General features: G+C 42.2%; 2 non-coding genes across 2 annotated transcripts; both read left to right on the forward strand.

The window, feature by feature from the left end:
* Positions 1-6,341: 6,341 nt before the first annotated feature.
* Positions 6,342-6,414, forward strand: TRNAR-ACG (transfer RNA arginine (anticodon ACG)). Its single transcript has one exon. It is a non-coding gene; the product is annotated as a tRNA-Arg (tRNA).
* A 3,387-nt stretch (positions 6,415-9,801) lies between these two features.
* TRNAR-ACG (transfer RNA arginine (anticodon ACG)) lies at positions 9,802-9,874 on the forward strand. The gene has a single exon. It is a non-coding gene; the product is annotated as a tRNA-Arg (tRNA).
* The last annotated feature ends 1,589 nt before the right edge of the window (positions 9,875-11,463 follow it).

Raw genomic sequence — 11,463 nt, forward strand, 5'->3', positions numbered from 1 at the left:
GCAGTAGCGTCAAAACCTGAGATCTTCAATAATACTAGATGTTATGGCGGCAACTGGTATTGAGGAAGAACAAGAGAGACTGTTCCCACGATCGAGCAAGAGGGAAAGGTTTTCCTTATTATTTATTGCTTGCCTTCGTTTGGTTACATGACCTCTATATTTATAGTCCCTAGATGACTTGGTTTCCGAAACAAAGTAGTGGAGGAGCCCATAATGATTCTGACTCTCCGCTTCCGCAAGCAAATCAGGATGAAAACAAATACTTATTTAAATATCAATTTTTAGTCTTTTTTCTTTGATTGCAAATAAATAGGATATAGAATCTACTATGTAAATTCGTATTCTTATTTTAGCATTAATCTTGTAAAAATATAAAAGGTAAACTTAAATTTATCATATATCTTCTCAAATGATAGATATAAAATTCAAATACAGATACATATTCGGATATTTTTTATCTTTTTTGTTGTAGGAAGCAAATAATGCATATAAAACCATTTACGCAAAATGTTATTCTTATTTGTAACAATATATTTTATAACATAAAAAAGAGATCAACATCAAATTTATACATAACTCTTTTGAAATATTAAATTTGTCCTAACAATTCGGATATCCACTTTCATCCTATTCAACAATGTGTTGGGTTTGAATGACCACGCCACTAGGGCTCAACGCACGGGAGCTCGAGGAGCAACTGATGTTGGCCAATGAAACTGAGTCAATGTCATTCGGGGAGGCACAAAAGCACGAGAATGGGCACCATGCAAAGCTTGGTGGGTTCACCTCCATCAAGGATGCATTCTACTCGTGCTCACTGTGTATCCTGGACAACATCTCTCATGCCTTTTCATCTCCTGATCACATGTGATCACCTCACGTATATATACACACACATGTTGCCGAGACACCACCGGTATTGATGGTACACATAAATGGCATCATTCACTCTAGCATGAATACGAAGATATATAGTAGTGTCTTATTTATCATGCATACAGACAGTAGAATTGCTTTTATCACCGTCGGATTGTTACGATTCCTCGCATGTTATCTACATATTAAATGTTTTTTCTTTTTTAGAATTTTTTTGCTTCTAATAGTTGCTGTCAAATAAATCTTTACTTCATCCAAGCAAGAAATCCTTGCTAGCTTAAAGTAACCAGAACTTTAGGATTTTTTTAATCAACAAAGTTTTGCAGCAGACGCTTGTAGCACATTCATCTTTTGTGTGCAGTGCCAATAGCACAATCATCAAATGTGATGCCACTCCTTTTGCTCTGCCATCAAGACCCGGAGGTAGTTTTGATTCGTTTTCCAGAAGAAAAAAAATGATGACTGGATGACTCTATTACACAGACAGTGAGCAACAGTCTCAAAGTTGTTATATATGGTGATAGATGTTATTCTTTACTGATAGTATGAAGCAATGATTCTCCAGGATTAGGTATTACATTGTAACTCAAAAAGTTCTAGGGTTTATGATTAATCACATGATTGTCCTCGCCAACTTATTCCATAGTGAGCAGACCAGTCTGAGCCGATTATCACAACAATGATCTTAAGCCTTCCTCGTAAAATGATTTCTTAAGTCCTTCACAAGGGCTGCACCATTAGCATGGGTACACTTGTTATGAAGTAGGTACTACTAATCATGAGTTACCAAGCATAGTTAAAAATAAAGTGCTACATTATTTTGAGGTACTACTAATCATGTTGTGGTGCTCGTGCTCCACCCAAGGGCAGAGCGCTAGAAAGAAGACCTGTCGACGCTAGAGACAGCATGAGCGTTCCAAGGCCTAGGTTGTCAGCTGCTCATCGCCCATGAGAACATGGTACCGCTGGAGATTAAGATTCTTGGCTATTTCGGCTTCCTCACGCCTCTGATTCCTATGACTCTCAGTGACTACTGCTGAGAATGTGGTTTGATATATGATTATGATATCGAAGTATGAAAATGATTGACAAAAATATTGTTATGATGGTGGCTAGTGTCGTGCTGAGAGTCTTGCCCATGGCCCGGACATAGGAAAATGGCTTGCTTCTTAGCTTTTGCTGGCCTTTCTCTCATTACACAACCTCTATATTTATAGTCTACAATGGATTTCTTTTCCAAACAAACTAAAGGTGGATTTCTTATTAATTTACACTCTCATTTTCCAATAAAATAATTATGTTTTCTAAATGAGAAAAAGACCTTATCCATTTGGACTCTCCTTTCCTAACAAATAATTATATTCCTAATCTTTCTTTTCTAATAAACCAAACCAATCTAATATGTCTAGCACTCTACTTCTCATAACACTACTCCACTCTTCCAGGATAGCTTATCCTTGAGTTGTGCTGGTGGCTATAGCTTTATATGTCGATGTTCCCTTAGAGATGTGGTACTTAGAAGAGCACCATCCAAACGATGGAGTTGCATGTATACAACCATTTATCCCATGGCATAGCCTGGTGGGTGTCGAGAATTAAGAGTGGTCGCAATAATGGCTAGTGGAGATGACCCCACGGAGACCGGCGAGGAAATATGGTGATGCAATGCATTGTGCACTCGCAAGTAACCTTATGCTTTCTCCCCACTAGAAGTCTGCTAGTCCACGCCTTCATGTCACACCGAGAAGTCCCCAAAGCTAAGGTTCCCTAGGGGTCGAAACTCAGAAGAGTTTCCTCGAGAGCCAGATGAGGAGTTGCCCAAGGGGCGGATAGATACCATAGGGACCAGCACAAGTGCTCCAAGGACCTGTACATGAAGTGCCATGGGGGTTAAAAATAGATGCTCCCCATGGTGGCCAGTCATGAGAGAACGGTGACCTACTGCACCTTGAGGTCGATCAACTGCTAGATGACCTCGAAGAAGGCCTTTATTTATATCATCAAGGGCGGATGGTGGCACTCCCTACGATGTCAATGGCATAAGCTACTATGCCAATGAAGAAAACATCTTAGCATCCATCACAGTAGTAGCTTCCAAACCAAAGATCTTTGATACAAGATAGCTGAAGGATTATGGGGAGGCTACACTAGCGCAAAACAAATTTTCGACCACATAAACCAAGATCTATTGTTGTTATATGTCATGCAATTACCACTAGACGTGCAGGGCAGCGGAAGCATCTCGACGTAGACGAACATGTCGAGCAGTGTCGTGCAATCGCCGACATCCTTCACGTCCTCGCATAGTTCATCCTAGTGCTCCAGATGTATCACCTTTGAGGTATCCACACGTACAGGGAGGAAGCACAGTGTATTGAACTGCTAGGTTCGAGACGTTGGCTTGATGAGGGAGAGAGGGGCGCGACTGCTGGTTTGCTGGTGGCGAATTAGGTTAACCTAACCGTGTCACTATCCCTCATTATATAGGCATTCTTGTGGGCTTCTGACTCATAGGTCCATCAACAACCCTAAAACCCAATCTTATTTTGGATCCTTATCCGAGTTAGGCTTCCTTTCACTTAAGTGTATGACCCTATAGGTTCATGTACACAAAGACATGGTCCGAGTACTCTTACTCGAGGGGGCCAGAGATATCTCTCTCAAGAAGAGAGAGACAAATTCCATCTTGACTGACCATGCCTCACAACATGCTTCTTAACAAACCTAAAACTACCTTTATAACTACTTAGTTTCAGAGTAGCGTTTGATAGTTCCTAAGTATGTCAATTCACATCCTGAGAACATGTGACAATCTCAGGTCTAAGGACACATTGTACATATTGTAAAAAGAGAACTATATTACTATATCTCAAGTTGGGTCGGTCCAGCTTCATGTCATACATGCGCCCACATTATTAGTTTGACACCATGTCCATAACTTGTAAAATGTAGTCATCAACTAATACATGTGTTGGTCATCGACTCTGACCAGGGACACCATTTATAATAATCATACAAGTAAAGATTCTCACAAACAATTCACATAATTGCTAATTAATACAAGGTGTCTTTCATGGATATTCAATTGGGGCACTCCCGACCGTTGGCGCACTGACGTGGCTGGCGAGCCGGCCGTTGCGCCGCCTGGCACACCGGACATGTCCAGTGCACGTGTTCGGTGATTTTTAGCTAGTGAGCCCAGCCAAAACTCGAGAGCGACCAATTGACTAGGCCAGCACTAGACATGTCTGGTGCACACCGAATTGTCCGGTGAAGCCTAGTCTGGCCCGAATTTGGTTCTTTTGAGCCAAACTCCTTTACTTCTTTTTACTCTATTTGAGATGATCCCTACCACTTAGACAAACATAGTTAGAAACAAAAAACAATTGACTAAGTGAGAGGACAATACCTTTTTCACCTCTTATCAAAAAGATTTGCAATACGTGCAAACTAAGTCCAAATACCACTTTTGTTGCATAAAAGAGTTAGTAGCCAAACAAATGTGCAAGGACCATAGTGTAATGTAAGTGCAACTTATTTAAATACTTAAACCTCCAGTTTTTGTAGTTTTACCTAAAGTTGCACTTTTTGGTCTTCCAATCCAACTCATTTAGACTTCTCATCTCCAATTTGCTTGATCTAAACCTGTGCTCATGCTTATATGAAGAATGTTAGTTCAAAGTGGTGTGTTGGACAGTTAATCACCAAAACACCTTAGAAATTAACCAAGAGCACATTTCCCTTTCAATGTGTAGATGTGGAGATCGAATACGGTCGACAATGAAGGTTAAGGCCAAGCAAGGTATGTACCGATAGACTAGGAGCAATGAAGGACAAATATTGAGACTTGGACAAGGCAAGTAGAGAAGCTAGATGACTAACCTTGGTGGTTGACATATGGGGACATCCATAGGTGCGAGTACATGGAGAGTAGACTATGTCGACCAATTCAAGATGATGATTTACTAAGTCAAATAGAGGCACAAAAGGTCTTAGTGATCAGACTCTCAAGAAATAGTGGTGACATGCATCAAAATCATGGAGGGAGCTTATCAGATATGTTACTCACGATGGGTTTGGTGGTTTAGCCTCAAAACCACTAAGCGAATGGTTTATTGGATTTAGGCCTCAAAACTCGGTTGGAGTTTCAACAAAAATGGAAAAAGACATGTGGCGACATCTCAAATGGTGTGCTGAGGCAAATCAAACTCGTGCAGAGAACATGGCCATCGGATACACAAATCTTGAGTTAGACCATTTGGTCACTGGTTTAGTATAGCCAAAAATATTTACGAGCATGTTGACAATATGTAATAACTCAATGTCGAAGATTTTTCAATAGTATTAATACATAGGAGACACGAGGGTTTATATATGTTTAGCCTCTCGATGTGAGATAATATCATGCATCTTGTGTGTTGTTGGTGCTGTATTCTCTGGTCTAATGATCTGATGCCCCAGGGTTCCCTCGTCCAGGGGTGGATGCACAGGGAGCAAAGTAGGCCATGTCCCCCTCAATTTTCAAAAACCTCTTATAGCTACAATTAAGTATAAAAAACTGAAATTTTGGATGGGCCAAAATAGTATCGCCCTAAGTCTGCTCGTTGAATCGATCTAGTCCTCCATAGGAGTCCTCCTCTATCCACTCCTCACATCTATTTGTCCAGTCCCATTCTATTCGACGACGTTCGAACTAGTTCGGTCTAACATCGTGTTCCCTACATCGTCCCCTTCTCAATGTGCGATCCCCTCGACCCCACCCTCTTCTTGGCACCCCATCCGCTCGTCATCTTCTCGACGTTAGCCCACCTAGCAAACTCGATCTCGCACGTCGCGACGACACGACCTGTCCTTGGCTGCCAGTGAGCTTGGTGGATCAGCAAGCCCTGTCTCTAAGCCAGCGACACCGCCTGACCCTATTCCCTTTCCGATGTCGTAACCCTTTGAAGAGATCGACATTTTACAAGATACACACATCTTTGATTCAGTACTATTGTTTTTATTAGATTGCAGATTGAGTATGATATTAAATAATTAGATTAGATTGGAATATTCACTTTGGAGTGTGAATTGGAGATTAGATAAGTAGTTGATGATTATTGCTTCTATTTGTTTAGATAAATGAGAAGATTTTTTCCAACGGTCGTTAATTAGGACAATACCAATATAAACAACATGTCTATTGTGTAAACTTGAATTCTACGTAACACTATTTACGGTCTTAATTTTATCATTAGGCCTTTTTGATCCCTATAAATTTTCATCGTACGTCTAACACTGCTCTCGTCCCTCCTTTTATATATCCAAGGAGGGGAGGTGGCTTAGAAACAGAAGCCTCATACTAATCAGGCCGGAGCTCGCCTATCGGTTTTGTTACAAAATCAAAACTTAATTGTTTGGAAGCTGAAATTTGCTGCAGTTGCAATTATGGACAATTAACAAAGACACATCATCAAAATATAAAGGACTCCGTGGCCCAATGGATAAGGCGCTGGTCTACGGAACCAGAGATTCTGGGTTCGATCCCCAGCGGAGTCGATTTTTTCTCTCCTTTGGTTTGTTTTTAAAATTTCAAACTGAATGGTGTGTAATTTTTTTAAATAATTCCTCCTTAATCTGAAATTTCATTCCCATATCCACTGAGTGCTGACTGTGCCTTTTTTTATGTTTTCCCCCTTGATTTGAAATTTTATTCACGGATCCTGTTGATAAATTCCTCCAAAGTCAGTTCTTTTTTGCCCCGAAGCAACAAAAGCATTTCAGATCATTGTGTCTGAACATCAAACAAACTTTGGGTATATTGCATCCGATAATAAAGCGAGATAGTTCATCTGTGTTATGCAAATGATAGATAATTTAAAGTGTCAATTTCGTCTTTTCACTCCTCTGCGTGAAACCAACGACCCCAGCGCATGCGCCCGCGATTGGAAGTTGCTGCGGCCAAGCAACTCCTCCCCATAGCTAGTGCTGCAACTTGGGCCGTGCCGTGCCGGCCCGGCACGAGCCCGTCGTGCTTCGGGCCTCAGTTAGTCGGGCCTAACTAGCACGAAATAGAATCGGACCGTGCCTTACTAGGCCTGGTGAGTAGAAATAAGGCCCAGCACGGCCCTAAAGCACGGCGGGCTTCCGTTGGGCCATGCTGGCCCAGGCACGGCACGTAATTAAGTTTGAATCTCGGTCGCCGTGGGGAGATCAGGAGATGGCCGCTGGGGAGATGGCCGTTAGGCTGGCGCCTCGGGAGATCCGGAGATGGCGCTTGGGATTGGCCGCTGGGCGCCTGCCTGTGCGGCTGGGCGTGCGCGGTGCATGGCCGCTAGCATGCATGGCCGGTGGCCGCTGGCTGCTGGGACCGCTGGAGTCGCTGGACGCCGCGCCTGGGAGTGGGCGCGTGGCCGCAGGACCGCTGGACGCCGCGCCTGGGAGTGGGCGTGCGCGGTGCATGGCCGCTGGTGGCGGCTGGCGGAGAAGACGAGCGGCGGCCGACGCCTGGGGAGTCGAGGCGAGAATTGGAGACAGGCTGACGCGTGGGAAAACGAGTAAACCTAATTAAATGGCGGCCGACGTTGGACCGGGCTGTTTCCGTGCCGGGCCAGCACGAGCACGGCCCACAACAATGTGTCGGGCCTGGTAGCACGACGGGCTGAAATTTAGGGCACGGCCCAGCCCATGATTCGTGCCGTGCTAGCCCGAATTTAAACCAATCGTGTCGGGCCGGGCCTTTTTTCATTTTTCACGGGCCGTGCTCGGACCGGCCTTTTAGGCACGGCCCAAACTTTCAGGACTACCCATAGTGATCCCTCCACGTTCCTTCCCCTTCCGTTGCCCCATAGCGATCCCTCCACGTTCCTTCCCCTTCCTACTGCCTCCGTTCCGGCCCCGCCTGACCTCCCCTCACATCTCCGGCGTTGCCCTCCCGCTCCTCCTGCAATCCCGCCTCCTTCGCTGCCTTCTCGTCGCTTTCCAAAATCGCAAAGTCGGATTGGTACTTGCATGCATCGCGCACGGGTATATGGACCCGGACGGGACCACAAGCCTGTGGTGCAGCGGAAAGCCGTCGACTTGCACCTGCCGCGCGTCACGTAGCCTGCCTCCGCGCCCGTGAGCACCCTCCATGCTGCGCAGTGCGTGCTCAGCTACACGGTGACGACCATGTCGTCTCTGCCTCTCGGCGCAGCGCTGCGCATCGTTCCTACGGTGCCACGGCCACGGCGAGCCGACGCTCGCCCTCACGGCCTCCTTCGCCGTCCAGATCGAGGACGATGGCTCGACGTCGCGTTCGACGGTGGCGGCAGCACTGGAGCAGTCCATGTCGCAGTACGGCGGCGCAGGGGCGCGCGGCCGGAGTTCGTCGGTGCCGGGGCAAGGACATCTTCCGCGTGCCGCTCCCTGCAGCGGTGCACCCGCCCCGCCACCACTAGGATGAAAACGGAACGAGAAATTCCCGTCCCGTCTTGAATATTTTTTTCTCAATCGTTTTCGAATTGTTCAAAAACTTATTAAAAACAATTTAGCTAGTTTTTCGTTCGTTTTCGTATTTTTCGTTTTCGAGTCGTGATGATACCACTTTTTACCGTTTTTATATAATATAAGATACATCTAGCATATATTTTTATTCAAATTATAGATTTTTGTTGTGTTCAAGTTAATGAATAAGAGAAAAACAAAAGTTATAAATACTGTAAATAATACGAATGATAAAAAAAGTTGTTTGTGTTTTTATATCTTAAAAATTAGGTAATACGTCAATTTATTATGTATTTGTGGAAACTATATAATATTTTTTATTTTTCGATCGTTTTCGAATAATCGACAATTCCGGTCCTGTGTTTTGATTGTTCATTTTCGTTTCCGTCCCGGTCGAAAAAATGAAAACAAAAAAAATTAGCTGTTTTCCTGAGGTGTGTCCCCATCCGCCTGATTCCGTCATGACCAATCCTCTTTATTTCTTTTTTATTTTACTGTCATGTTCTTTAACTCTTGCTTTCACACTGGGACGGATCCAAATTTTTCTATGCCCCAGATCAAATCTAGTAAATTTATTTCTCTTCATTTTATTTTAACTATTTTATACCGTATAAACAGAGACTTATATATAGTTACATGGATCAAGTCCCGAGCTACGACCCGGATGGCCCGGGGTGTAGATCCGCCCCTGCTTTCACATGTCTCTAGTTGCTTTCTTTTGTATTTAATCAATTCTTTATTTTTTTTTTTGTGTTCATACCTCATCCTTACCGTGTTGCAGCTAAAGTTGTTTCAGGTTTTCGTGTTGATTTTATCCTTTGTATTTTACTCATAAATGATGTTCCTTTTCCTTTGTAATTCCTTTTTTTTCTAAAGTTCTCTATTTTACTCAAATTAAGATTAGTGATGATGATTTAATATGTGCATTATGTACACTAAAAATCCATATGCACTAGATACGTTCTCTTAATTATATACTCTCTTTATTTTGTTTTAGTTATCGCTGGTTAGTGTAAAATTAAACTATCTAGTGACAACTAAAAAGAACGGAGAGAGTATATGGGAACGGTCCCGCTGTGCGTTAGAAGTGTCCTTATTACTAGAGCAGCAACAGTGTCTGTGCCTAGGCATGCCTCTGAAGGTCACAGGTCAGTAGTACGTGTAGGGGCTCCAACCGGTCGCCACTTGCAACCGCGCTTCTTTTCCAAATCTCGGTTGCTCAATCTTTATCGATGGGATCATGGGAAGCCCATCTCCGAGCAGGAGACTCGCATGGAACAGACTCATCCGCACATAAAAAAGGAGTGAATCATCCCGTGTGCAGAGTGACCTGCGATTCTTTTCGTGATTGCAAACCCATGCATCTGCCTTGTCGACTGCTGATGGCCTGTGCTCGGTGGCTATAATCCATGTTAATTTGTGATTTGTATAGCTGATTAAAATTGGTACAAAAAGCAAAACGACTCCGTGGCCCAATGGATAAGGCGCTGGTCTACGGAACCAGAGATTCTGGGTTCGATCCCCAGCGGAGTCGGTACACTTTCTTTATTTTTAAAATCCAGCGAGTCCAAATTTTGTTCGGCATTTTTTCATTTTTAAGATCCAGCGAGTTCAAGTTTTTGTTTTCTTCTTGAAGTTTTTCCATATGATCCACTCAGTGTTTGATGGCTAATGATTTCGTTTCTAAAATCAGCCTTTTTTATCCATCGAATACTTTCGGTTCTCCTAAGTCACACATTTTTTTCTCACAATAAAAGTTGGAATAAATTTATAACAGAAACTTAATATTGTCGATTACACACGAAAATGTATTTTATGATTATCTCCATTCACAGCGGTTGTACACATATTTATCAACTTAATTAACAACAAAGTTTGCATGTGTTACAATATTATCAAATTTCTCATGCCTCCTTTGGTGTTTGTTTCAGATTGTACAAAGACTTTACAACTTACCTTCTTTGCCCATGTAATATGAATTCTTTAGTTTGATTCATATAGATTTTTCATTAAACTCTCCGTTAAGAAAAGTCGTCTTCACGTCTATTCGATGGACTAGAAGACCACACGAGACAGACAATTGTAACTGGTAAGAGTATATGATTCATAGTCATACTATCAACAGGTGAGTATGTATCAAAAAAGTATTCACCTTATTTTGTGCATATACTTTAGCCACAAGTCTTGCTTTATATTTGTCAATTGTACAATGAGACCTAATCTTCTTATTGAACACCCACCTGCACCCAACTGGATTTCAACCGAATAGGCTATCTACAATTTTCAAGTTCCATTAGCCAAGGTAGACTCCATCTCGCTACAAATCACTTCGTTCCAATCATCTGGATCACGAGATGCATATGTTTGTGAAACAGACATGTACATATCATCCACGAAGTATATAGTGACATCATCACCAATGGACTTTGGAATCCTTCGCCTTCTGCTCTTTCTTAAAGCTATTCCACTATTCTCATCACCCTGCGGTTGCTCAATAATTTCAATTGGATCATATTTCTCAAAAGATGACTTAGTTTTTTTATTGGAAGTATTTTATGTATCTTTCATAGAAAATATATTCTAAAAAATGTAGCGTCTCTAGATTTAATATATCAATAAAAACATTAGGTGATTTAGATCTAATAACTAGAAGTCTATAAACAATGTTATGATAAGCGTAACCTAGAATGACTCAATAATTTTTTTTACACATGTTTATGTTTTAATTATTGGTATATTGACTTTTGCTGAACAAATTCATGTATGCAAATATAAAAAAGATGGTTTTCTCCCCTTCCACCCGTCATCTCGTTGGAATTCTAATCAATACATGATTCACCATTAGAACAACCTCGCCACGTCATGTCTTAGATAAACCCTTAGTATCCAACGTAGCAATAATTAGATCAATAATAGTGTAGTTATTTCTTTTGATAATTCCATTTGATTGGTACGAGTAGAGAGGAGTTATCTCATGTATGTCTCCATCTTTGGGACAAAATTAAGAGAAATCATTTGAGAAATACTCTTCACCTCGATCTAACATCAACCTTTTAATTCTCCTATCTAATTGATTCTCGACCTCAGCCTTATAAATTCTAAAGTAATCCCCTGCCCAAGGAC

Source organism: Zea mays, chromosome 1 (assembly GCF_902167145.1).
Source record: "Zea mays cultivar B73 chromosome 1, Zm-B73-REFERENCE-NAM-5.0, whole genome shotgun sequence".
Classification (NCBI taxonomy): Eukaryota; Viridiplantae; Streptophyta; class Magnoliopsida; order Poales; family Poaceae; genus Zea; species Zea mays.